This window comes from Mustela erminea, chromosome 5, assembly GCF_009829155.1.
Source record: "Mustela erminea isolate mMusErm1 chromosome 5, mMusErm1.Pri, whole genome shotgun sequence".
Lineage (NCBI taxonomy): Eukaryota > Metazoa > Chordata > Mammalia > Carnivora > Mustelidae > Mustela > Mustela erminea.
The window spans coordinates 98540475-98567068 of NC_045618.1; the positions used below are offsets into that span (position 1 = coordinate 98540475).

The 26594-nt window shown below is 40.8% G+C and overlaps 1 pseudogene; it reads left to right on the forward strand.

The window, feature by feature from the left end:
* The window catches only part of LOC116590211, an 89117-nt pseudogene that overhangs the window by 33274 nt on the left and 29249 nt on the right, over nucleotides 1-26594 (forward strand).

Below are 26594 nucleotides of genomic sequence, written 5' to 3' on the forward strand. Positions count from 1 at the left end.
TAGTTGTGCAGTCTAATTTAACATTCTCAACGTCTGTCCTGGTCTATGTAATGCTAATTCTATGAGATGTCAATAAGTGTTACAAGAAAAAAATTCTGTGAGCAAAGTGTTAGAAAGTCACATCATTGAGAAGTTCTGGTGAGGGGATCAAGGGGGCAAAATTTCATCTATATAGGATTTTCAAATTTATTTCAACATAGGCGCCTTTTGTCATGTGATGTCTGTTAACATCCCATACAGCCTGGTTCCCTGCAATGTATTTTTTAATAAATCGTTATAACCTTTTGTGGGAGCAAATTTTGAAATGAAGTATGGAGGCCAAAACCAGCAAGGACATGATCAGTAGACTGATCGGTATAAGTTAAAGAAGACTTTGGGAACAAGGGGGGTCTGCAGCTTAATCTCAAGAAAGCAGTAGGTACAGAGGCGCCTGGATGGCTCAGTCGGTTAAGCAGCTAGCTCTTGATTTCAGCTCAGTGATGATCTCAGGGTCATGACATTGAGCCTCACACTGGGCTCTCTGCTTAGCAGGGAGTCTACTTAAGAAACTCTTCCTCTCCTTCTCCCTCTGCCCTTCTCCCTGCTCTCTTGCTCTCTCAAATAAACAAATAAATCTTTAAAAAAAAAAAAAAAAGGTAAGTAATGGTACAACTGAGAAAGAAAAAGCAAGGGGCACTTCCACAATAGTGAGTTCTAGGGAAGGTAAGTTTGAAACCTCTTAGAGCTGGCAGTAAAAATCAGAAAGGAAGAAACTGTGAGACATGTTGTGTGGATGAGAACATTTATGAGGTAAATACTCTCAGGAATGAGAAACCACTTCCGTGGAAATGACCAGGAAGGAGAGGAACAAGTAAGTCACCAAATGAGCAATATACCGTATCTGGTATGAGGTTCTTTTAATGTTTCAGGTTAGAAAATAGACTATTCTAAGATCAGCAATTATACCTTATCGTCAAAAAAATAAGCTTTTTTTCTATTCTTGGTTCCCTCAAAGCTTAATATTTCACATTCTGATTAAACACCTCTCTACCTGCTTTCATCCTTAAAAACATACACACAACTAAAATACTACTTGAAAGAAAATGGTGTCCAGACTTGTTATTTACCTTTCTGATTGTACCAGTAATATAAGCACATTTATCTCTCCAGGGATTTGTAGTGTAAACTGAATAAATCTCTCAGTTTAATAATACAGCCCCATGGTAATTTAAATCTCAGCTATTTCTGAAATATCATATTGGTAAAGTAATCCTACCACACAAGGTTTTCCTTTTCACACATAAGCCAAAATGAGATGTACCCACTAAATTGTACCCCAGGCACTGAAAAGCCGTCTGTTATTATTAAGAAAGGTTGCAAAGATACCTGCTCTGCCAAGTGTTTGCATATATCAATTTCTAAAAGCCCAAGATGACAGACTATCTGTTGTGTGTCTGAAGATAAAAGCACCTGGTTCGTTATAACCAGGCGATAAACAGCATGGAACACGAGTGAAGCTCATCCCTGGCTGGTCTTTTTGCCTTCATAATTGGGTCACTGTTGTGTCCTAGAAAGCAGGTAAGATTAATTTCCTATGAAACATAAATAACAATTTTTCTGTAATGCCCTCCTCAGCCCTAACATACACACATACAAGACTCACCTCTCCTACTCAAAGAATATGTTATCTCTTCTCCTGCCCAATGTGGAATCCTCACCCTGCCAAGGAAACTGCGTGTCAAAAGCCCTCACCATTCAAAGGAAAATCTGCTTTTATTGTAGAAAGGTCTTCTGAGGCACTGGAACCACTACGACATATGCAACTTTATTAGCATATGGGATTTCAATTCATTTTTTCATCCTTCACTCTCTCATATCCCTCACGCAGCCAACTCAGGGACTGTGGCTTTGGCAAAACTCAACAACTGACTCAGGCCCTCCCAGGAATTATATTCTTTGGCATGTAAATTATTTATTTTGTTGTTCCTTTTCAGAAATGTTCTTCCCCAACCAACTCTTTGTTAATTACCACACTGGTTGAGTGACTGAATTCAGAATTTCATTAAAATTCCTCAGTAACAATAATTACTTTGAGCATTCACCCATATAGATTGCATACCTGCAAAAAGGCAGAAAAGAAATATTTTTAAGACAAACTCATTTGTTACTCTTTACATCCCTATTTAAGAGGAACTGTAGCCCCCCATCCAAAATATAAGTAAAATTTACTACTTTAATTCCTTCTATCAGAAAATATCTATTAAGTGCCTCCTTACGGATTAAATACTCGGCTAAGTCTTGGGGAGAACAAAGGTTATATGTAACTCAGTTCATGCACCAAATCACTGGTTCTCAACTGGGTATCCTCCCTCTGGATATTTGGCAATGTCTGGAGACATTTTGGGTTGTCACTGCTGGGGGGCTTGTGGGGGAGAGGGTGTAGAGACAGGGGTTGTTACCCATCTATTGGGTAGAAGCCAGGGATATTGCTAAACATCCTACAATGCACAGACGACTCCCCACAACAAAATTTATTCAGTTCCAAATACCAATAGTGCTGAGGTTGAGAAACCCTACCCTAAATTGGAAAGCTCCTTAGATAATAATTTGAAATCTTAACTTACTTTTGTTCCCTGATTTTTTCCTTTCTCTTCCACCAAAATTAAATAGGTATAGGGGTGCCCAGTTCATTCAGTCAGTTAAACATCCATCTCTTAATTTCAGCCCAGGTCATGATCTCACAGTTGTGGGATCAAGCCCCACCTTGGGCTCCACACAGTGTGTGGAGCCTGCTTAGGATTCTTTCTCTCCTTCTCCCTTTACCTCTCCTCCCTGCTCCTGCTCACATGCTATCTTTCTCTCTCTCTGAAAATAATAATAATAATAATAATTTTTTTAAGTTTTAAAAAAACTGCACCTGGCCTCATGGCAAATAAGAGGTGCAGGGCAGAAAAACAGAAGCTTACAAGGCTTTCCAATTTTTATGGGAAGAGGATTTAAGAGCAAAGATGGGATTCCTGGTAGAAAATTGAAAGAGGAAGGATTTCTCCAAGTGCTTCTGGACTAGGAGAAGAGAGAAGAGAGGAAGAGGGTCTGTGTGTCCCACGTACAGAGGCCTTCCTTACTGGCAACACGCTCAGGGACTCAGAAAGTGAGGAGTGGTCATGGATTGCATCTGGATCATGAGCAGCCCTGCTGATGACTCCTGTGCCCTGGGCATAGCCATAGAAAGCCAGCCACCAGACCTAAAGAGGTCATGTCCACAGGGATGGTAGCCATCTGAAAAAAACCCATGACCCTGGGGTATTGGGCCCTCATAATAACTGTAGCTGAATCCTAGGGAGTTATTTTGGGGGAGGGGAATTCCAAGAAAGGCTGAAGTTATTTCTGTTTTTACTTATTCAGCAGAATAGAGGCTTGAGGCAGAGTTGTTATAGAAATAAAACCTGTTAAATTTTTTGAACGTCTGAACTTATGAACTAAAAAAGTTTAACTCTACTTTGGGAAACAAGATGAACAGAGAGAAAATAGGCGTTGATTCGTGAATCTTCAGGGGTTACAATCCTCACAATCTCAGAGACTTACAACAACAAACATTTATTTCATGCTTGTGTTTTGACTCAACTACTACAGTACCACATGTTTGCTCATTCTAGGATTCATACTGAAGGAGCAGCTTCTGTGCTCAACAAACCATTTTTGTAGCAGAAGGGATGAGAGAGTGAGCTGACAGAAACACAATTTGTCTAAGAAGCACACAGTCTATGTCACATTTGTTCACATTCCGTTGGCTGGAGCACGTCATATGATCAAGCCCAACATCAATGACATAGAGATGGATAGCCTCTTACAGGGAAGGGGGAGAAAATGGAAGACCATACCAATAATCACCACAGAGATCAAACATCAGAAAACATACTGTATTTATGGCCCAAACTGAAACACTTGGAAATCCTGAGAAAGTGGGTGATAGGATGGTCGAGAAAAGCACCATGGACTGTGTGGACATTGAAGTGGGAACAAAGAAAGGAAACAGACCTAGTTTGACGTCTACCATGTGCCAGGAAATGAACTCTGCCTCTCATATTGCCTCAGTTAACCCAACCAATCTCTGAGGAAATAAATTCATTAACTTGCCTATCATCATTCAAGCTGTAGTTGATTAAACACCTAATTCTAAAATCTGCATTACATGGCACAAATGAGTAAAACTTAAGACAGTTGGAAGGAAGAGGGGATATTATTACAGGCAAGAGAAAAGCTAAGAACATAGTCACAGAGGCAGAATTTTCATTTTCACATGACAGTAAACATCTGCCCTAATCAGACCAGCAGGCTGAGTTAGAGAGTTGAAGAACTCAAGATTAGCAGGAGAGATCAGGTTATGAAGGGCCTTTACAACCCAGAAGGGTTATAAGAGGAGAAATGATAGATTGGGGTCAAGACATCTTGCCATTAATAGCTAGGTGAACTTAGGCAATTGTCTACAGGCTCCAGAGTTGAGTTCACTCATTTATGAAATAGAAAGATGTGGGTATAGAATGCAATAACCAAAGATTTCTAATTCTTTTATGGAGGCAATGCATAGAGGTCTAATAGATTTTAAGGAAATTTCATCGACTCAACCTCTTGCTTTTTTTTTTTTTTTTTTTTTGCCCTGGGCCGCAAGGGATGTTGGGTAGGAAACAAGACCCACCACATTCACAAAGACCTGATTCTGAGGGTGGGGAGAGCAGCCAAATTTGTCCATATTCACAGGCCAAAAACTCTGACTTCCTGTAAGAAAGAACTGTCACTGACATGGTAAAGGAGGTGTTTAAGAGCGATGAATGTGGCTAGAAGATGTTACACAAAATGGAGGGTGGGGAGCTAGTGTCAGAAAAGGCAGCCAGAGGGATTTTGTAGCCATTTTGGTGAGGAGGCTTGGAAGGGGGAAAGCAGTGAGAACAGAGACAAAGAGGCATTTAAGAAACATTTCTAAGGTGACTGTGGAAACATACAGGTCTCAGAGTGCTAATTTAGGGTATGAGATCAAAACTTGCCTCCCTTCTGAAATGGATTCTTGAAATGATTTGTAAGTGATTCAAATCCTGCCCCCTTCACCTCCTCAGGGTGAAAACTGTTCTGTCCTTTTTAACAAGTCAAACAAATCAGAACTTTGGCCACTTAAAAGTGCTCTAATATCACACAGATGGGAGTTGTCACTCCAGTAAATTAGCTAAGTATATTTTAGGTACAATTGTAAAGGGCCTATTATTTACAGCAGCGCTGGCAGTGCCAGGCACTCTGTAGTTGTGCATTGAATATGGAATGATAGTGATTGCCTATTAAAAGTTTTACACTTGCGTCCCACAGATTTGCCTCCTGACTCAACAGGGGGGAAAAATGACTTTTCTATAGGAAAATATATCAAATAAATACTCTAAGCCATGCCACCTGAAACATGACACATTTCCAAAATCTTAAGTAACTTTTAATTCCAGAAGTTCAAATGTCAGAATGAGGAGTATGGAGTACTAGTCTTACTAGAACCTACACCTTGAATATTTATCCAAAGCAGAAAGCAGGGAAATTCAACCACTTTGGGGGGAGGAGAAAGAAGAGTGCCAGTCCTGTCAACAGAAGTGCATAAATCAGACAAGACTCAAAAATCACTAAGTTCTACTCCTGAAACCAATATTATGCCATATGTTAACTAACTAGAATTTAAATAAAATCTTGAAAAAAAATCAGTTTTAACTGAAAACTTGAGATTAAAGTATACCAGAAATGAGAAGTGGAAGGAAAAACCTATGCCAGCACTCATCTATGATGTGCATTCAGTATAGGTTTGCTCCCCAAAGATTGTGCTCTCATAGAGAGATAACATGTTAAGTACAGATGCCTCCAGAATTTTTTCCACTAATTTAGTTCACAGCAGTTGGTCTATTATGATTTAGGATTTGAGGGGATACAAATGAAAAGGAAAAGGTGAGTCTTATCTTTAACGAGTGGAAATGGAGAGGAAGGGACATTTAAGAGGCATTTCAAGATCGCTGAAGGATTAAACAACCAGACAAGGGAGAGATTCCCCTAGTTCCGTAGACAAGAGCTATACTGAGAAAAACAACATGAACTGGATAACTCCTGAAACCTTGGTCTAGGTCCGTTCGTTGCCAATGATATGGACCTCATTTTCATTTCATCATTGTGCCAAGCACTATGGGCTAGGCACCATGCTAAGAACAGAAATCGTGATACTGGCCCCATGAGACCAGAGAAGACCATTAATAGGGATATGAACCACATGACTACAGAGGGAGAGTCAATGGACACAGTAACCACTCTGGCCTCTGACAGTTCCAACATCCAACATTCTACATCCTCTGAGCTCAGAGAAGGGTCCGGTCAGTATGGGCTGAAAGGACAAAAAAGCCTTCATCAAGAGACGAGACCTGAGTTCTGCCTTGAAGAACAGATAGAACTTGAACAACAGCACAGAGGAAGAGGCAGAAAGGTGGGCACTGGGGAGTCCATGTAAACAGAAGTGAAAGAAGTAAAAAGACACAAACTGGAGTTAGGTTAAAGGAAATCTTAAAAACTGGGTCAAGAAGTTTAGAACTTTTCCTCTGAGAAAACCCAGGGAGGGTTTTGGTTTTGGTTTTCCTTTTTTAGCTGGGTTCATAGATTCTGATGAGAGCAATATGTTGGAAGGGCTGAGCCGATTAATAATGTCAAGCACAAAATAGATTGAAGCAATGGGGACCAAAGCAAGGAGATGGGCAGAAGATTATTGCAATAGTCCATTGGGCCTTACAGAAAGGAAAGCACAGGTCCCCTGCCAAGATGAAATAGATCTTAAATGGAAAGATGGACAAGACCTGACAAGTGACCAGAATTATAGGACAAACAATAGAGAATCCAAAGTGACTTAGAAATCTTGGTAAGCTGGATGTTAGTAGGGTTATTTACAAATTTTTTTACATTAAAAAGACACATGTGAATATGAACTAGTGACAAGCTTGTCCAGAGAATTGCCAAGTGTCAAATGACATACAGAGAAGGGTTGGTTTTGCAGTTTGCTATCTACGTCTTTTTTTTTTTAAGATTTTATTTATTTATTTGGCAGAGAGAGCGAGATCACAAGTAGGCAGAAAGGGGGAAGCAGGATCCCTGCTGAGCAGAGAGCCGACGTGGGGCTTAATCCCAGGACCCCAAGACCATGACCCAAGCCGAAGGCAGAGGCCTAACCCACTGAGCCACCCAGGCGCCCCTGTGCATCTTTATTTTTAGAACCATCTATGAATCATAAAATGCCTTAGCTTAGCTAAAAGACAAACTAGTCCATTTTCAGCTGTTTTGTATTAACTAACCTTCAGCCTGGTCATTTACAGACACACTTGTATCCTTGCTATAGTTAATTGTAGGAACTATACAAGGTCACTTTTACCAAATGAAGTTCAATTACAGTACGTATTCCATTGTTTTAATCACAGTTCTCCACACAAAGATATACACAAGCAAGGAGGTTGAAAGAATAATTGCAATGTCTACCCCCCAAAACAAAGAAAAATCCATTTACCCAAACCAGGCAACACAATTATCATCATAGGGACACCCATGGAATGAGAGACTGGATGACAGGATACAGAAGCAAATTCCTTAGGCACCTGCAGGCTCAGGGAATAAGCAAAAGAAATGGCAAGAAAGAAGTTTTTTTGGAAAGACACAAAAGACAGCATTCCCAATAAACAAACAAAGGGGAGAATGATGATAAGACAAAATGGCAAAGAAGGAAAACCCAGTGGCTAGTACTGTTCTTTTAATGGTAACTTATGAAAACCAGAATTTTTCTTAGTACTTTGGGAAAAATTAAGAAATAAAACAATTATGAGTCAACACCCTTTGGGATGTGAATATTTAAAACAGAACATGAACATTCAAATCTCAGACGCCACTAGATATAATCAAACAGACCCTTTTGTTTAGCCTATTTGATATAAATCAAGAAGCTTAAGAATACAATTTACAGTTTAGCTCTCATTGGAAATACTAATGTCTCTTAAAGGGCTAGTTCACTAAAGTATTAAAACTATTGGCTTAATTTCTTAGTTCTTTTCTTACAGGAATTTTTGAGACCCCCCCTTTTAGATTTGCATAAATGTTTAAGAACTTTTTGAAACCAAACAAAACAAGCATGCCACTGAATTTGAGAGAAGTTACAATCTTCATTTTTAATTTCTTCTGGAGATGAACTACCTAATTTAAAGGCATGTTCCAACTTGATCCTTGATAGATCTATGTCCATCCTTCAGGCACAGACTGCTTCTACCACTAAACTGTTCAGCATCATAAAGACCGGAGTATCTACTGGGGTTCAAGCATCCTCTTGGATTCACTACTCCCATTTCTCAAATTACACAGAATTTCACCCACAAAAAAATTCTCACACTCAAACAATAAAAATATAATTATATTCTTGGGGCATCTGGGTAGCCCAGTTGGTTGGGCATTCAGCTCTTCGTTTCAGCTCAGGATTTGATCTCAGAGTCCTGGGATCAAGTCCAACATTAGCTCCATGTTCAGTGGGGAGTCTGCTTGAAGACTCAAATAAATGAATAAATCCTTAAATAATATATATATTACTAAATTCTTGGACAACCTGGAGATTATCCAGCAGTCATTTTCTTCAAGGGAAAAGAAAAGGGGGAAACACAAGTACTTGGAAGAGAGAAACACATTCACACCGCTATTTGGAGTCTCCCATGAACCAGAATATCACCTGGAGATTTACCATAGCCCAGAAGATGGCAATTCCCTGTTAATGAAAAACAGCAACGAGGACGCCTGGGTGGCTCAGTCAGTTAAGGGTGGGACTCCTGATTTCAGCTCAGGTCATGATTCAGGGCTCAGGTCATGATGTTGGGCTCTGCACTGGGCATGGAGCCTGCTTAAGAGTCTCTCTCTCTCTCTCTCTCTCTTTCTCTCTTGCTATTCCTCTCACTCTCCCTCTGCCCCTTCCTTCTTCTTAAAAAAAAACAAAAAACAAAAAACAAAAAAAAAAAACAGCAACCTTCTCAGATCAAGGAGTTTGACAGTTCTAACCAACAGTGTGGTAGTCTTGCAGTGTGGGAAATTCTCTCTGATGGGTTCTGATGCTCTCCAAAAAGGAAAACCCCCATGCTCAAATCTGATCAACTGTCAAACCTATAACAAAACTATAATATCACTTCCTTTATTCCAACTGCCAGCAGACTCACACATGCCTATGCATGGATCCATGCCTGGCAGTTCAGCAAAAACCACGAGAAAATAATCAACCTCAAAAACATACAAATAATAATGGTTTTCTTGTTTTTTGATGGCTTTGTGTATTTTCAGCCAAAAAAAAAAAAAAAAAAAAACTTCTTAGGAACATAGACCCAAGTTGACCCAAGCCAAATAACTAGACTTCATGTATCCAAATGCAGATGGCCCTTATCTGTCTTTTTCCAGTTTCTATTTGAGTTCAGCATTGCATCATTTTTCTGTGGGACAGACCATTAATTGTCCCACAGTATCCATTCTCCCCTCCATTCTTATTGTAACAGAGCATCAGAGTTTTAGTTAGGCATATGACCATTCAGTGTAAGGTCCCTGTTAATCATGTGACTAATTTCTGGCCAATAGGATGGAAACAAAGTGATATGCGCCTTTAGCTTATCTAGTGTCCAGTGTGAGTGTGTCAGTAGTCCCAACTCAGGCATCTTGAGTGTTTCTCACTCTGGAGTGAATTTCAGAGTGATTGGGGCATTGTCCTGGCTACCTATTGTTAAGCCTGGTTCTCTACTCCTTCCCAGAATTCTGTAAGCTAACATTCCTTTTATAATCTCTTTTCCTACTTAAATTAGCTAGGGTTGGTTTACATTGCTTGCAGCCAAGAACTCTGAGATTCAGGCACCGTTCTAGGCTTACATGTGAATAACATGTATGGTCCCCAACCTTGAGGAGTCCTCAAGGTCTAAAGATGACAGTTTTGTCTTTAGCGTCTTCCTGCCAATGTGGAATCCCTCTAACAAATGAGACTAAAGGAATGAAACATTTCCTTAACAAACACGTCAGTGTGTTTATATTTAAGCAACCTATACATCTTAAGGCCCCTCCAAGGGGCAAATCTCTCCTCACAGCACAATTATAATTTATTTGTTTCAACAGTGGTCCTGCCACAGTTTAAAACTTTTAGGAATTACATGAGAATCACCTTCAGCCTGACATTTTTCTTTTTTATTTGTTTTATGAAAATGTGTGTTTAAAAATTCAAATATTGCCAGATAAACAATTATCTCCTTCTGAACCTTTTCCTAGAATCAGTGTGTTATCTTGTTTCTTCAAATCCCTCTAGAGATGAGATGATACAAGTATGTAGAAAGATATAAACATCTATAAGCTTATATATTAATACATATGTATATCCTTTTTTAACAAAGGTTGCAATATACTCTTCTGTACCTAGTTTTTCCACCTAATATCTCAGAGATTGTTCCTTACACAGCTCTGCCTCATTCTCACTAATGATGGAATGTGTTCTGGTTTATGAATGCTCCATTATTACTTAACCTGTCTCCTATTGTTGGATATTTATGTTTCCTCTAATCTTTTCCTATTGCAGTAAATATTCTGTACAGGATTCTTTCTGTGCTTTTAGGAGTGTGTCTGCCAGCTAAATTCCAAGAAGTATAATTGTGGGTCAAAGACCAAGTTCATTTATAACTGATAAGTATTTCCAAATTGCCCTCCAAAAAGATGCATGTATCTATGCCTTCTTTAACAATGCATGAGATTGTCTGTCCCCTCTTTTCTCTCCCTGTCCCTCTTAACTATCTTGGTGATGGCAAATTTCTATCTTTTAATAAGCTTAACTTCTAAAATCTGTCCCCAAGTCATTTGAGGCCAACCCTGATAAATAAAAGCATACTCTTGTCAGGTAACACCATTGAGTACAAGATGAGCTGTGACTCTAACATGATTAAATGACTTTCCTTGTTTGGTTTGTAAAGTGATTCTGAAGTTAGCTCCAAAAGAAGATCAAAACATATTCTGGGAACAGTCGCTTTGTTCAGATAAGTGCACTGCCTCCCACAGGGCTACCACTGAAGGAGACAGTATTCAGTCAATGGTAGGAGATCTGGTCTACAGATTCCACAATTCTTACTGCACCATAGTCACACTATAAGTGAGGTGTAGAGATCAAGTCATGAGGCTTCTTGGTTTCTGCTTTATACAAATGAGCTTCACTCCTTTATAGCCAATTTTTAATCTTTTATCTTTATAAATCTTCACAACTTCCTTGTCCTAAGACAGCAAGTGGTGTTTTCTCTCTACTGAACATAAGAATTCTAGGGGCGCCTGGGTGGCTCAGTGGGTTAAGGCCTCTGTTTTCGGCTCGGGTCATGATCCCAGGGTCCTGGGATCGAGCCCCGCATCAGGCTCTCTGCTCAGCAGGGAGTCTGCTTCCTCCTCTCTCTCTGTCTGCCTCTCTGCCTACTTGTGATCTCTGTCTGTCAAATAAATAAATAAATCTTTAAAAAAAAAAAAAAAAGAATTCTAGAAAATCTCCAGGACTTACTTATTCATAATGGCACTCTCTTATAATGCCACAGAACACAGTGTGTCACCTGGGCAGTTCTGGGAAGTAATGTTTGCTTTTCTGTTGACCTAAGAAACCCTTGTATCCAAGGGTCCTTGGCAGAAAGGTAAAAATTCCTGAGAATTATGCATATGTTAATGCCATTATAATTAATTAAATCTGGGGCACCTGGGTGCTCAGTCAGCTAAATGTCTGCCTTCAACTCAGGTCATGATCCCAGGATCCTAGGACTGAGCCCCGCATGGGGTTCCCTGCTCAGCAGGGAGTCTGCTTCTCTCTCTCCCTCTGCCTGCTGCTCCCCTCCCCACCTGCCTGTGTTCCCTCTATCAAATAAATAAAATATCAAAATTACTTAATTAACTAAACTTCTTCAACATGAGTGGTGAAGACTAGTAAAACTTAAGAATACATACAACTAGTGAGTTCTAGTAATATTTAATAACCAACTCTCAGGGAGGGAAAAAAAAATCACTCTTTGTAGCCTTTGCCCATATCTGTGGTGTAAATGCTCCTACCTTGGCTAATTTCAAGCTACCTAAAATGACATCAACTGTCTCACAAAATTCCTGAAAATTCAGTCATGGATCCATGGGCTCCAGCACTCCACTGTATGGCAACCACAGGACTTTCCAAATGTGTCACAGCATGAAATTTTTGCCTGCAGGAAAAAAATCAAACTCTCCTGGGCTTCAATATACTATACCTCTGACTTTCGTACTACTGTGGATTATTGTGTTCTTATTTCATATATTCTGAACTCAAACTTTGCTTTAAGCTTCATTATCCCCAATGTACTGTGCTTCAAAGCATGTAACTTCAATTTTCATAAAAATATATTTTTTACAAAGGTTGATATGTGAGTCTATTAATGTTCACTCATTCAGCACTTCCTTTCTAACTTTTTCTCTTTCTTATAAATATAAAATGGGCAGAGAGCAGCAAGCATGTACAAGATCATTTTTCTATATTTACATAATGAAAAAGTTACAAGTAATGTGAACAAAGGAGTCAAAAGGGAATTCAATACAGAGCGATTCGGGACATCTTGATAGATGGGACATTTTGCAAGGAATCTGCTTAAATAGCTGTGGAGACAACACATTGTTCTTGAAAGATGATTTTTTAAAAACCACGGAAATGTTTAAAGATGATTTAACATGCTCATCAACTCAGTCTGTACATGTATAAATGTGTATATGTGAGGTGTGAGTATCAAGAAATAACACTTGTGGACTTCCTGACGACATCCTTCAAAGTCATCACCTCAAAGGATGTATATATATATTCAGTCATGCTTCCATTACCCAAAATGTTTCTAGAACTGTCTTCAGAGTAGTGCATAAAGTACACAAGGGAATTAAGTTTATACAAAGCTCTAAAATTACATTTAGATGAAAAGTTAGAACTAACTTCATGACTTATCTTATCCATCAGACTTAATTCTAAGTGACTTGTAGATATTTCCATAGATGAAATTCACCTGCATAGAATAAAGATTTGTCAACTTTCAAAAGGACTCCCTCAAAGAAGTTTCAGAAATGTTTCAAGCAGTGGCTGCTTTATTGAATGAAGTAACTGTTTGCCCTTCCAAGGTGAGGATTAGAAGGACAAAGTCCTTATCTGGATGTATATAAAATCTGCCACATTTGTTTAAAATCTCATTTTGTGACGGGAGGTCACATCATGTAGTAGTCAAAAATGCATATCTGGGAGTCATTCCGTATTCAGATCTTGTCTAACATTTCCCAGCCATGTGACCTGGAGCAAGCAACTGACTCTCTCCATGCCTGTTTCCTCACCATAATCTGCAAAATAAAAGTAATAATATTCTCTTCATGGTATTATCTTGAGATCAAAACAAAGATAATACACGGAAAATGCTTAACTCTGTGCCTACAATGTGATAACTACTCAATAAATGGTAAGTGGTTTTTCATTTTCTCTTTATTATCAGTAACATCTCATATAGTCCTGCAGGTCCTTTTTGCAGATGACTTTCTCTACCCTTTTACGTCACCTGTTAGAAATCTAGAAGCACTCCCACACTTTCATCTAACAGAGAGAGCTAAACTGGGCCCACTCGAATACCTTGAGCTGGAGAGTAGAGACACCACAGTATTCATTATTATTCACATATGATAGAGAAGTAGAGAGAAGTAACAGCCAGACAGCAAAATCATATTCCTGGGAAGAAATTAGGATTCAGATGGAGGACTAATGGCCTGATATAATCAATTCTATTCTTGGTTGAAAATACAGTAATGATTTTCATTAAACAGAAATTTCACATGGAAAAATAAGCAGTCTCCTTATTCTTAACCTCTGCATACCAGCAAGGTATCATGAATCCTAATCCCATGTATCTGTTCGTGTATATCAGGGCCCCTATTGGCCTGGTACCCCATGCCCACAGTGGAAAAAGCCCTGAAGGAGTCATCACACAGAGAAGAGCAGTGGAATTGAGCCAGGCATGCCCCCAAGAACAAGCTCCTGGTCCAGCACACCAAGAGGAGTTGAATGCATCTTCAAGAGGCTGTGTTATTCTCCAGGACACCCTCAGATTTGGGGCTTGAGGAAGAGAACTCAAAAAGCAAGCAGAGACTGACAGCCCTCCTCATGTTACTTTAAAGCCTAATTTAATGCAGACTTCCTGACTGTCCTTTAATATTGGCCAAAAACTCAGGAACTGCTAGGCATGGCCCAGAACCTACAGGGAACACTCTCTTCCCACTAGGAAATATTTCTAGACATTAACTTCTGGGAAATGATGAAGTGCATACATTGCAAATATAAAGAGTTATATAAATACTTAACAATTGAAGCATTTCTACTACTCTGCCCACAAAAAGCCATTACCTCTCTCTTTATGACAGAAGGTTTAATGTTGCTGAATCTTGCTCAAGTGTAATATTCACTTGAACACTAAGGTCCAATTTTATTGTAGCAATTTTTTATTCCAAATCACAGTCACAATCCAATCCAATTCAAGTATTCTGATACCACATCTTCTGTGAAATAGCTTTTCTTCAGCCATACCTACTTTCCAGCTCACCACCTTCCTATATCCCCAGAGCTTGGCCTAGTACTCAACTCATAGTACGTGTACAATAAATTACTGGTGGATAGATGAACACTTCAAAATCTTAACTTATGTTTCCTTACAAAAGATGTCCCAAACAACAGAAATAATAGTAATGACTACAATATGTGCATGTGCTTTAAGTATATTAGCTCTCATCCTTACAAGGATGAGAAGCTCTCAGCCTTACAAGGCTGATAAAATTATGATCTACTCTACAAACAGGAAGCCAAGATTTAGATCAGTAATTGTCTTGCCCAAGAACTCAGAATTATTAAATGGCAAAGCTGGGATATAAACCCAGTCTCTTGCTCACTGGAATCGGACCTCTTAACCACTTTGGTAAAATGTCTCTAAGCTCGGTAGTCCCCTCAACGATACCCTGTTCTACAATGTAAGAGCCACCAAATTCTTCGTGTTCTGTCATGGATCCCCATGATGCTACCTTCTCTTGTCACAAAAAATCCCACCAAGGCTTTCAATATTACTCAGTCATGACACTCTCATCTGCTTCCTGTCCATTCTCAGAGGTAAGATGCTGGGTCCCAAGGCTTGGTCTTCTCATCCATTCTGTATTCCCACAGATTCCAGGAGGAAAAGGACCCTTCATTTCCCCTCATTTTGTTGCCTTAAGTGTTATGTTTTATTCCCTTAAGTGTTCCCTTAAGCCCAGCAACAATGAGCTGTGTGAAGATCATTGTGCTATATTCAGCATCACTCATTCTTCACATACTCCAGAGTCTCGGTCCCCAGAACACTCCCCCACCAAACAGTTTCCTGGAGCCTGGGAGGACCTACAGAGAAGTTGCATTTTCTGGAGATTTAGGTTCTAAAATCAATGAGTACTCCAAAACAAAATACATTATCTTTCAAAAGACATATATATATGGGGCACCTGGGTGGCTCAGTCAGTTAAGCAAGTGTTGGACTCTTAATTTCAACTCAGATCATGTTCTTAGAGTCAGGAGATGGAGCCCTGCCTCATCGCCATAGTGAACATGGAGCCTGGTTAAGAGTCTCCCTCTCCCTCTGCCTCCTACTTTCACTTACTTAAAAAAAAAGAATATATATATATATATATATATATATATATATAGTATATGTGTATACAAAATGTGTATGTATAAATATATATGTGTGTGTGTAAATAATTTTGTTATATATAAATTACATATAAATAACTAATTATAAACAACTAATATATAAATTATACATAAATATAAGTACCGGGATACCTGGGTGGCTCAGTTGGTTAAGCATCTGCCTTCCACTCAAGTCATGATCTCAGGGTTCTGGGATGGAGCCCCAATTTGGGGCTCCCTGCTCAGCGGGGAATCTGCTTCTCCCTCTTTCTCTGCCTTTCCCCCTGTTTGTAATTTCTCCAGCTCTCTCTCAAATAAATAAATAAATCTTTTTTTTAATTACCATTAAAATCACCCACAAAGTACAGTGCTTATGACTTTGTATATTCGGTTCTGGGATCAGAATTCTTATGCAGATTTCATTTTGAGAACGATGAAGCTAGAAGGAAAACTTAAATGTAAATGCCTACACATTCCAATCATTCTGCCTACCAGAATAGGAAAATTTTCCTGCTTGCTCGCAGGATTTATTAAGTTCTTTTTTAATGTGTGATAACCTCATAACCTATTTAAAGGTATGCTTGCTGTTGTGGCATCTTACGCCAGGTAGGTTCTGAAGTCAGACTAGGCTGAGTCCTTGAGTACTGGCAGCGGCGGCCGCCCACTTGCCCAGATGGAACAAAAAGATCCAGGGATAAACGCTGCTCCAGGTCTCAAGCAGAGACCTTGTCATATTAGGATTGATGAGAAAACAACTCAGGAGAGCATCAACCCCCAGTGCCTTGCCTCCATCTTGCACGTCCCTCTTTTCTCCCTCCTTTCAACCTGTGTACCTTTTCATTTCTTTCTTCACATACAGTTTCTTTTTGTAACTATTTCTTGGACCCCTTTATAAAGTGCCTAAATGACCGAATTTGCCCAAATGTTTTCTTCTCCCTAATAGTTTCTCGTTTGTTTCTTTCTGTTCACTCATGGCCGGTCAGAGCTTCCAAGGAGACATGTGACACTTTGATCCTCTGATATGCTGTCCCACTTTCAAATTCACATCTCTCAGCTCTTTTTCTTAACTGAAGTTGTGAATGTTTCAGACACCATCTGGTTGAATTCTGAATTGTTTAAAGAAAGGAGAAAATCTGAGGACGAAGCTGGGGAAAACCTGTTCTGTCATCTGCAGTTCACAGCTCACAGGTGTCCCAACAGGATCATGAGAGGGGACTGTCCCTGCACTTCTCTCCATGAGAAAAATCTCCAATCTGTTGCTTTCATTTTCTGAGAACTGTTCACCATGGTCATTTTTCTAAGAAAACATAGTTTGGGGAGGAGTACAAATGGATACCAACTCAAACGGGTAAAGGGTCAACATGAAAATAGAGCAAGGGTCCTCCCAAGCCAAAGATGGAAGCTGGAAACTCTCTTGGGCTGGAAGTTAACTTGGTTAGGAAGTCAAAGTCTAAAGAAAGAAAAAGCTGTAAAGCTTTGATTAAAATTCCCACTGCTGGTTATATTTATATGCCCATTCAGGTGCTCATAAAGGAAGGGCATTTTTATTAAGAATATTGTATATCATTTTGAATACATTTCCCTGTACTTTTCTTTTCTCCTTCCTCCATCTTTCTATAATGATATAAATTAAAGGGCAGAGGCATCAGGTGATAATGATGGATTTTCTCAGCTCTTTGGCTTGTGCCGCAACAAACCTTAATATTATTTTAGCGATGTGAGTTATTTGACCTGGAAGGATCAGCCTGTTCAATACATGCAGTGGTAGTGCTGAGGAATTAGCTTGCTTAGCCTGGGGCAATCAATAGATTGACAAACTAGCCTTTTTTTAAGTCCAAGATCTATTTTATAGGAATATTAAGCTTGCGGTGTTCAGACAACAAAGGAACTGAAGCCTGCACAAAGCTTTCACAGCTGAAAACATTCGCAGGACACTTTTGTATCTTTAAAGAGGTTCTCATATACATAGACCCAGCCAAAGGCAGGCAGGAAGGGGGGCTAAAGAGACAGAGCCATTCATCTGAAATAACTATGGACAGGTTTAAAAATACACAAACATGAGCTTGAACATCTGGGAGGGGAAAAGGGTACTTTGTGTGAATTATCCGGCGGCTGCTTCAACTTCAAACAATGCTCCTAGAGCTATTTTGAAAACATTATGTGAGAAGCAAAATCAGTGAGTAAAAGATGAAAAGCCGTGATCACGGGAAGAAGAGATCTGTGCCCTGTCCCCAGATCGCACACGGAGCTTTCGTGACCCAGCCCATACTCCCCTGCGTCCGAAGGTGGAAAAGCATTTTAAGTTCCCCTAGCAAGTTTGCCCTGTGACTGCACAGAGGCCCCTGACAAGTCATCCTGTTATGCGATTCTGGCTGGCCACAGATGGGCTGGAAGGGAAATGTCAGGGGAAGAGATGTCTGGGATGCAGATCTGCAAGGGTTTCAGCCTCCTCGGGAAGATGCTGCCAGGAGCCTCAGGATCCCAGGGAGGGATCCTGAAATGCTGAAGTTTATTCCCCCCTCTGGATGTGAATATAGAACACTAGTGCCTTCAGTCTTTAAAGCCTACGGGAGGAGAGGGGAAGCATGCATTGGAAAAACGGGCTGCTTTCTCAAAGAAAGCAAATATTCCTCCAATGGACTCCTTCACTATTATCATGGACTTTCCCATTGTGGTAATGTTTATTGCTTTCCCCCCTTTCCTGGGTTGTTTAAATGTCCCCTATTGAAAAGACAGAACCTCACACAGTGAATTTTGATTAGAAACCCATATCATTGTTCTCCTAATACCAAGCTGGTGTTCAAAGGATACTGTTCCAGAGGCCCTTAATTCCAAGCTGGAGCCCTGTACTATTTCAAACAAAGGATACGGTAAGTGACAAAACAGGCAAGAAATTATTCGATTAAAAAAGACAGTGTGAGCTATTTCCCGGGAGAACACATTAACAGCCCTCCCACCGGTCCCTTTGGTAGCGACGTGGGGTGAAATTGAGCTTTGCCAAGCAGCGCACTGGAGGGCCAATGCCAGAGAAGGGAGCTGGAGGAGGAAGCTCAGAGCCCGGGAGGAGCAGGCGCAGCGGTACCGAGAAACATTGATTACGCTCCAAATCAATGCAAGATGCTGACAGGGCTCCGCGGTAGGAAAAGCTGGCAACCAAATTGCGTCTCCTGAGCCCTGCCCGTCAGTAGGTGTTACTATTCATACATGCAAATCAACAAGCACTGAGCGGAGATTAAGAGAGAGGGAGGCAGAAGATGGCAAGAAGAAAAAGGCTTCAGCTCAGGCTGCAGATCAGAGCGGCAAGCATTATCATAAACATAAAAACTGAAATTCTCCCTCCATTCCAGTTCACAGGGGCTTTGCTTAAAAAAAAAAAAAAAGTAAACCACAGATTCCTTTACGTCAAAAACTGCAAAAAATTTGGTTTTATCATGGAACAGCTGTTCTTTCAAGTTCTAGCTAAGCCCCCGAAATCTCTGTCTGGATTCGTCTAATTATGAAGCAGGGGCATCTACTAAAAGCTAATGCCAACCTTGAATTTAGTTCATAAGTATCCACAGCAATCTCGTCATTCCTTCTATTCCATGGATCGGTCCTGGAAGTGCCTGGGGAACATGTCTGAGGGTAACTCAATCTGAGAGTGTATGTGATGTGTAGAAGAATAACCAGAAGCCCCGGTAACATACAGCAGAATAGACCCCATGAGTTGATTCCCATCAGCACAGGATTTTTCCATGATGATGTTTGTGCTTAAGCCCCCGGACACACTCCCCTGAGATGTTAAAACTCTGACTTGTCACTCTGACCACGCACATATGGCTGATGGGGACACCAAGAACCTTCGCAGAGCATCCTCTCCAACATCCAAAAGCATCCTCTCCACTCTGGGGAAGTCAGTGATGGGCCAGGAAGAGGGCTTTGGCATGAACACTCCACAAATCATTAGAAACACCAGCATGAAAGAAAATATTACCACCAGCTGGGATTAACTGAATAACAATTACCAGTTCCCAGGCCTAACCTGCAAATAAAGGTGAGTCACGTGGCTAGATAGGTGTTAGAGGCCAAGTTCTGGTTCCCCCTCCATGAAAACAGGCCTGACACGAGATTCAGGTTAGAATCTCCTCCCCTTTGGAGAAAAGTATCTTTTCAAACAAGTTATGCCAATGAAAGCTATTTCACTGGAAAATCTTTTCCAGAATTTGAGGTATTTGGGAGAATTTTACAAGACCCTTTCACACACATGAATTTATTTGTTCTCACCCTACCATCCAGAAATTCTCTCATCCAGAGCCTATCACCATGACTAACTCACCACCCATAAAATACTCTATAATAATTACCATCTTGTGCTTTTGTTTAAAATGTGCTATTTTTACCAAGGATGTTGGAATGTCCTAAGTGCTATCAGATCTCTCTTTGGAGCTGAGAAAATGGAGTCCTAAAGTCGGTGAAGCAAAGCTCTTGTGTCCCCAAAGTTCAGAATTAGTCTTTGATCAACATCAGGTTTGACATTTTGGTGGAAGAAAAAAAAAATCAGTCAAAGGAGATTCCTGTCACAGATGAAACAAAGTAGGGTCTTTCTTTCACCCAACCTAATGTCCTATTTCTATCACATTTGTATCCCCACATCAACTCTGGGGAACAGTAGGCCTCCCAAAAGTAAAAGCAGAGGCATTAAAAAAAAAAAAATGGTTTGAGATAAGTCAAGGGGAAAAGAGGGTTTAAATTAAGATCCTGATTTTAAAGCAGGGAATAAAGAGATCTAAACGCCATACCCAAGCATTCTTTATGAACAGAACACCTCCAACCTGTCTGGTCTACTCAACTCCAAATGAAATTCATCACCACTGAAAATTTGAAGAGTGACTCCTTGCCACACTTAACATCAGAATGTCAGCTTCCCTTCTCATCTGTTTCCATGAAAAGATAATTTACTGTCCATTATCATTCTTACTTCTTCTATGACAGTGACAGCATTTCTGGACTGATGTCAGAGACATTTTCATGCTCAGATGAAAGCAGTTGCTCTTGTGAGACATTTATTTTAAGGATCCTATTTTGCACAAATCTTAAAGGTCACCAGGGTTGTTTTCAAATATGCCTGCAAATTCTTTTTTATTCCTCCCTTTGGTGAAGCTAATTCCTCTCCTCTTTCTTAACAAATAAATTGTGGCAGAAATGATGGAGCATGACCTCCTAGGGCCAGTCGTGAAGTACCTGGCCGTGTCCACGTCACACTCTGGTGCAACACTCACTGTGGGGGAGCCAGCCACCCTGTCGTGAGGACGCCCATCCAGCCCTGTGGAGAGGTCCCCATGGCAAGGAACTGAAACCTCCTTCCAACAACCCACATGAATTTGCCAGGCACATGTGTGAGCCACCTTAGAAGTAGGTCCTCCAGCCCTATGCATGCCTTCAGAGGTCTGTAACCCTGTCCGCCATCTTGGCTATCACCTCAGGAGAGACCATGACCCAGATCCCCTAGCAAAGTCCTGGATTCCTGAACCACAGAAACTGTGTGAGATCATCAATCTTCATTGTTTGAAGCCACAGGGCTCTAGGGCTAATTTGTTACAAAATAGGTAACTAATACAGTCATCATTGCCAATAAAACATTATTGGGTACCTACCTTGGACAAGACATACACATGCGGCCCATCTAGGTGTGTGTATAGCAGCCTTTCTGAAGAGGTCAAGCTTTTTCTTCAACGGCATTCCCGGATCTTGAGGGAAAGGTTTCAAACAGGAGTCTACTTTACGATGGCGACTGAACTCATTTAGAGAAACCGGTTTTCCCCACCCACTGTTTTCTTCAGTCTGGAAAGGATTTTGTCATTTAAAAACAAGTCATGCTGTTATCATGGGTGTCTTTAGAATCTGACACCATGCCATATTTATGTTTTGTCCTATTTGTTGCCTTCCAAGTGCAGCTGAGACACGGCAACATTTTCAAATAACAGGCGAAGAAAACAAATTCTTGGAAGAAAGCTGTCACCCAATTTTATTGGCAGCACAAAACTGAGTTTTAGCTAACAGGACACACATAAATATTCCTGATGCCTGCTCATTCTGAATGTTATGTCTCCCTGGCTTGTCATTAACAATACAGATCAACACCCGAGTCTCACGAATGGGGAAGGAACACCAATGCCAACAAAATGACAGTGTCGGTGGATGACATAGATGATCAGGCAACTATTTATAAAAGCTCATCTCAGGAACTAACTCTCAGGCAGTGAATAGAACAGGCTCTTTCATCTGATTTACGCCTCATGACTGTTTCCTCTTTGAAGAGGGCCTGAGAAATGGCTGCCTGTCTCTCAGGAAATTCTTTCTCTCCTTCCGCACTCATCCTCTGAAAGACTCCATGGACCAGTGCCCTTCCTCTCCAGAAGACTGGGCCAGTGCAGACCCAGCCAGCGCCTCTCTCCAGATCTCCAGTCATTGTGGCCATAGAGGAAGGACCCTCACCCTTGGGCCCCAGCCTAGATACCAGCTCCTGAGGGGAGACAACCCCTTTGATGTTGTTGTGCTGGGAAACTGGCATTTCAGACTTTGAGAAGAAAAAGAAGGAAATAAGAAAAGACAGGACGAAGAGGGGAAGGAAGGGAGAGGAAGGAGGAAATAGCTAACAAAGAGATCCAAAAAACCTTCAGCTTGTGTGTTGATCTTGTTTAACAGCAAGTAAATGTCATGCAGAAAGTGAGACACAGCAATGCTCTTGCTTTTGGCAAGAAGCGGAAGTAGTGTAGTTCAGCCATTAAACATCCTGGCTTCGAATTCTGGTTTAGTCACTTCTCAACGTGTGTGGCATTCAGCAAGTTCCTCACTCCCTGTAAGCTTCAGGTTCTCAGCTATAAGAATGGCGTGATGGACTCACCTCCATCTCTCAGGGTTATGAGGGGATTTAGATGAGGCTAACTGACTTATAGCCTATGCTCAAGAGATGTTAGTTACTATTATTTTTGTCATGAGTACACAATTGCATGGCCAGTAGAAGCTATGTTTCTCAATTGGCCTTCTGGTAAAGAACAAGCACTTATCTGAGAACTAGGGTACACACACTGCTTTCCTGCTTTGCTTCCCCTACAATCATCTTTAATCATCGACAGAGGCAATCGTACCACTTTGCTGAACAACACCCCGTAGTCAAAAGGGGTCGGGCTTGAGGCAGACTGCAGTTGACGGAAAGCTTTGGACATGGAAAACCCATAGCTGGAACCACCGCAGGGGAGTCCAGACACTTGGATGGAGATGAGAGAAGTCCTTCAGTCCTGGTTCTAATGCACAGAGGGGGTTCAGTACAGGGATGAACACTCTTTTCCACAAATAAGTTGCAAGGAGCCAGTTTTTAAAACCAGCCCTTGGAGAGGCAGCCACTCTAGGATCAACCTTACTTAAAGGCGGATAGACAGCCACCTACAGGACCAAATCTCCCAGGCACCCAAAAGGATTTCTGAGAGTCTGAAGTTTCTTCAGGGACAAAGACTTGTACTCTACAAATAGAGATACTTCAATAAGCAACTATGACTCGAAGAAGTAACCCAAAAAAGAATAGCTGATATCAAATCCTCTTTCCCGAGAGAGAGTTTTCAGGAAGTAGATGGAAAAGGAAGTGGAGAAAAGGCAGAAGGTGGAAGACGACTGGCTGGGGCGGGCGGCGGCGGGGAGGGTAGGTGTGTCTTCTAGGAAACAGAAGACAAAACAGGATGAACATGCACTAAATTTTTTAGGGGAAATGCCTCTGAAAGAAAATGGGGAAGGAGCTGGAAGAGACTTGGAGAATCATCAGAGAACCATGCCAGCCTGAGTCCAAGTAAGGGAAGGAAAGATGGGATGGAAACATCTTAGGCTGCAGTGCAGTTCTGAGTTCAGTAAGGCCATCAGGGAGCCCCTGAGCCAGAGTTGTCCAGAAACAGTCCCTGGTTAGGAGCAGCTGAGGGGAACCACAGCATTGGAAAGATGTAGTTGGCAATACTGCATCATTCCAAATGGCCAACAGACACATGAAAAGATGCTTAACATCACTCATCATCAAGGAAATAACAAATCAAACCACAATGAGATACCACCTTACACCTATCAGAATGGCTAAAATTAACAACACAGGAAACAACAGATGTTGGCAAGGATGCAGAGATGGGGAATCCTTCTACACTGTTGGTGGGAATGCAAACAGATGTGGCCATTCTGGAAAATAGTATGGAGGTTCCCCCTAAAAAGTTAAAAATAGAACTACCCTCCAGCCCCGCAATTGCACTGCTGGGTATTTAAAGGATTAAAAAAATGATGATTCAAAGGGGTACATGCACCCCAAAGTTTATAGCAGCTGATAAAGTATGGTAGATATATGTAAAATGGACTACTACTCAGCCATCAAAAAGAATGAATCTTGCCATTTGCAATGACGTGGTTAGAGCTCGAGTGAATTACACTAATGAAATAAGTCAGAGTGTTCTCACACATATGTGGAATTTAAGAAAGAAAACAGATGAATATATGGAGAGGGGGAAAAGGAAAAAGGAGAGAGGGAAACAAATCATTAGAGACTCTTAACTATAAAGAACAGAGGGTTGCTGGAGGGAGACAGGTGAGGGATGAACTAAATGGGTGAAGGGTGTTAAGGAGGACATTCCTTATGATGAGTACTGGGTATGGTATGTAAGCGACAGATCTCTAAATTCTACTCCTGAAAGCAATATTGCACTGTAAATTGACTAAAATTTAAATTAATCATGCATTTGAAAGTTGCTCAGAGCTCAGACAGTAGATCTTAAATGCTCTCACCAGAAAAAAAAAAGGCAATTACATGATAAAAGTGTTAACTAACCTTATTTCAGTAATCATTTTACAATATATACTCATGTCAAACCATCATGCTATCCCTTTTAAACTTAGGCAATGTTATATATCAATTATATCTCCATAAATCTAAAAAAATAATAAAAATAAATTTAAAAGTCAAAATTTAAAAAAAAAAAAAAAAGTGGGCTGGTTCAGAGAACAACGGCTCCCTCCCACCTCAGCTGTGTTTCCTGAACACTTGAGAGGCGGGTGCCCTGGCCTTCCGGGGTGAGGGGAGGCTGGAGTTGATAAAGACCAGCCTTGATACCTGCAGTGCGAAAACCAGCCATGCTGGCCTCAACATGAGACAGATAAGGTTTTTAACACCCCTCCCCAGTTCACCAAGAGCCACGACTTGCTTTCAATTCCACTCAAAATCCATGAGGACCCATGGGGCCAAGCAATCTTCCTCAATTCTTAGTCATTTTTTGTTTGGCTTATGTTTCGGGATTCCCACCCAGAGCCCCTAGAAAATGTGATCTGAAGTAGCCCTGCTGGAATGCAGGGCAGCCCCTATTCTGTCCTCTCCCCTCTCCCATTGGAGCCCCAGCAAGCCCTGGGTGGAGAAAGAGGGGCTGTTCTCTGAGGCTATTGTACTAGGGAGATCAAGGCTAGGGTGGGCCATGTGGGATGGTCAGGGGAGAGGGTGAGTATGGGAAGCCAAAACCAGTATTTTTCTATTACGCAACTTTGCCAGGCATCTAGCTAGACAAGGGAGAGGAGGGAATTACATCATCTATGATAACATTCACCAAGATTTCACTTTCCAAAGGGAAGGGTTTCTCGAGTTTCTCCCAGCTCTCAGCCCCTCAGGGAGCAAGGGTTAGAAAGAGCCTATCTCTCTTTGACATCGAACTGAGACTTGTTTGCTATGAAAAGGGGCCCAGGCTCCCCTTGACAAAGTTGACTAAAAAAAGCTATGTATTGGCAAATAACTGTTTTCAAATCCCTAACAGCCATCATGAGAGTCCACGGGTACCCCGCAGGAGATGTGCTTGACTCAAGAGGTGCATTAACAGAACGGAAAGAAAGGGGAAGTAGGCGGCCCTCAAGACCTGCTTCGACAAAAAGCATCTCTGCAGGTCTTAGCTCATTTTAAAACATCCTTGAAGAAGTTTGCTATCTATAAGGTTCCTAACTTATAACAGGAAGTACATTCACAAATTACATTCAGATCATATGGAACAATCAAAAGATTCATGTGGCCAGACAGACAAAAGTAAAGCAAATAACTCTAATGGGAGAGTAAAATAATTAAAGCATTAGCCCTCAAAACACAAAAGGAAAGTGGGAGGTACTTAATCAGGCTGTTTTTGCATTCATTTTTTTTTTATTGTAAAGAAAATCTTGTACGCGTAGATAAATAAAGAGACATTATATGTAAATAAAATAATGTCTTCTTCAAACATACATTGGAATTTGTCTGGGTTGGTTTTTTCCATACTCTATAGCACAGTGCTGGTTTTGCATTTATTCCTGGGATCCAAGAGATATGTTATACTTATTGCAGAAATTATTTATCCCATGTATTTGTTAGGTTTGAATATTCATCTATTCTTGAATAGCAGACTGATTGTGACATTGAAATCTTGCATAATTTTTTTTAAAGATTCCGCTTAATAACTAAGCTTAATGTGCATTCAAAACAGTGTGTGAGCTGCACTAGTTCCTTGGCTCTGACTTTGCTGCTTCTTCCCAGTGGAAGTCAAGCGGCTGGCTCTTTGCCTCCTAGATCCTTTGTGGTAACTGGGACTAAAACCCTTCCCCAGGTGGAGGAACACACCAATGGGCCCCCTTCTGGGGGAGAAGGAAGGACGGACTTGTGAAAAGCCTATTGTGAGCCTAGCATTGCACTGGATTAATGTTTCTCAGCCTTTCTTCACCATTACTCCCTGAGGAGCATTTTTAGACATTTTTTTCTAATCACTCCCCTCCCTCATTAATTTTTACCACCACAACTATATCCTATATCTATTTATGTACTGTATGAATATCTTTATAA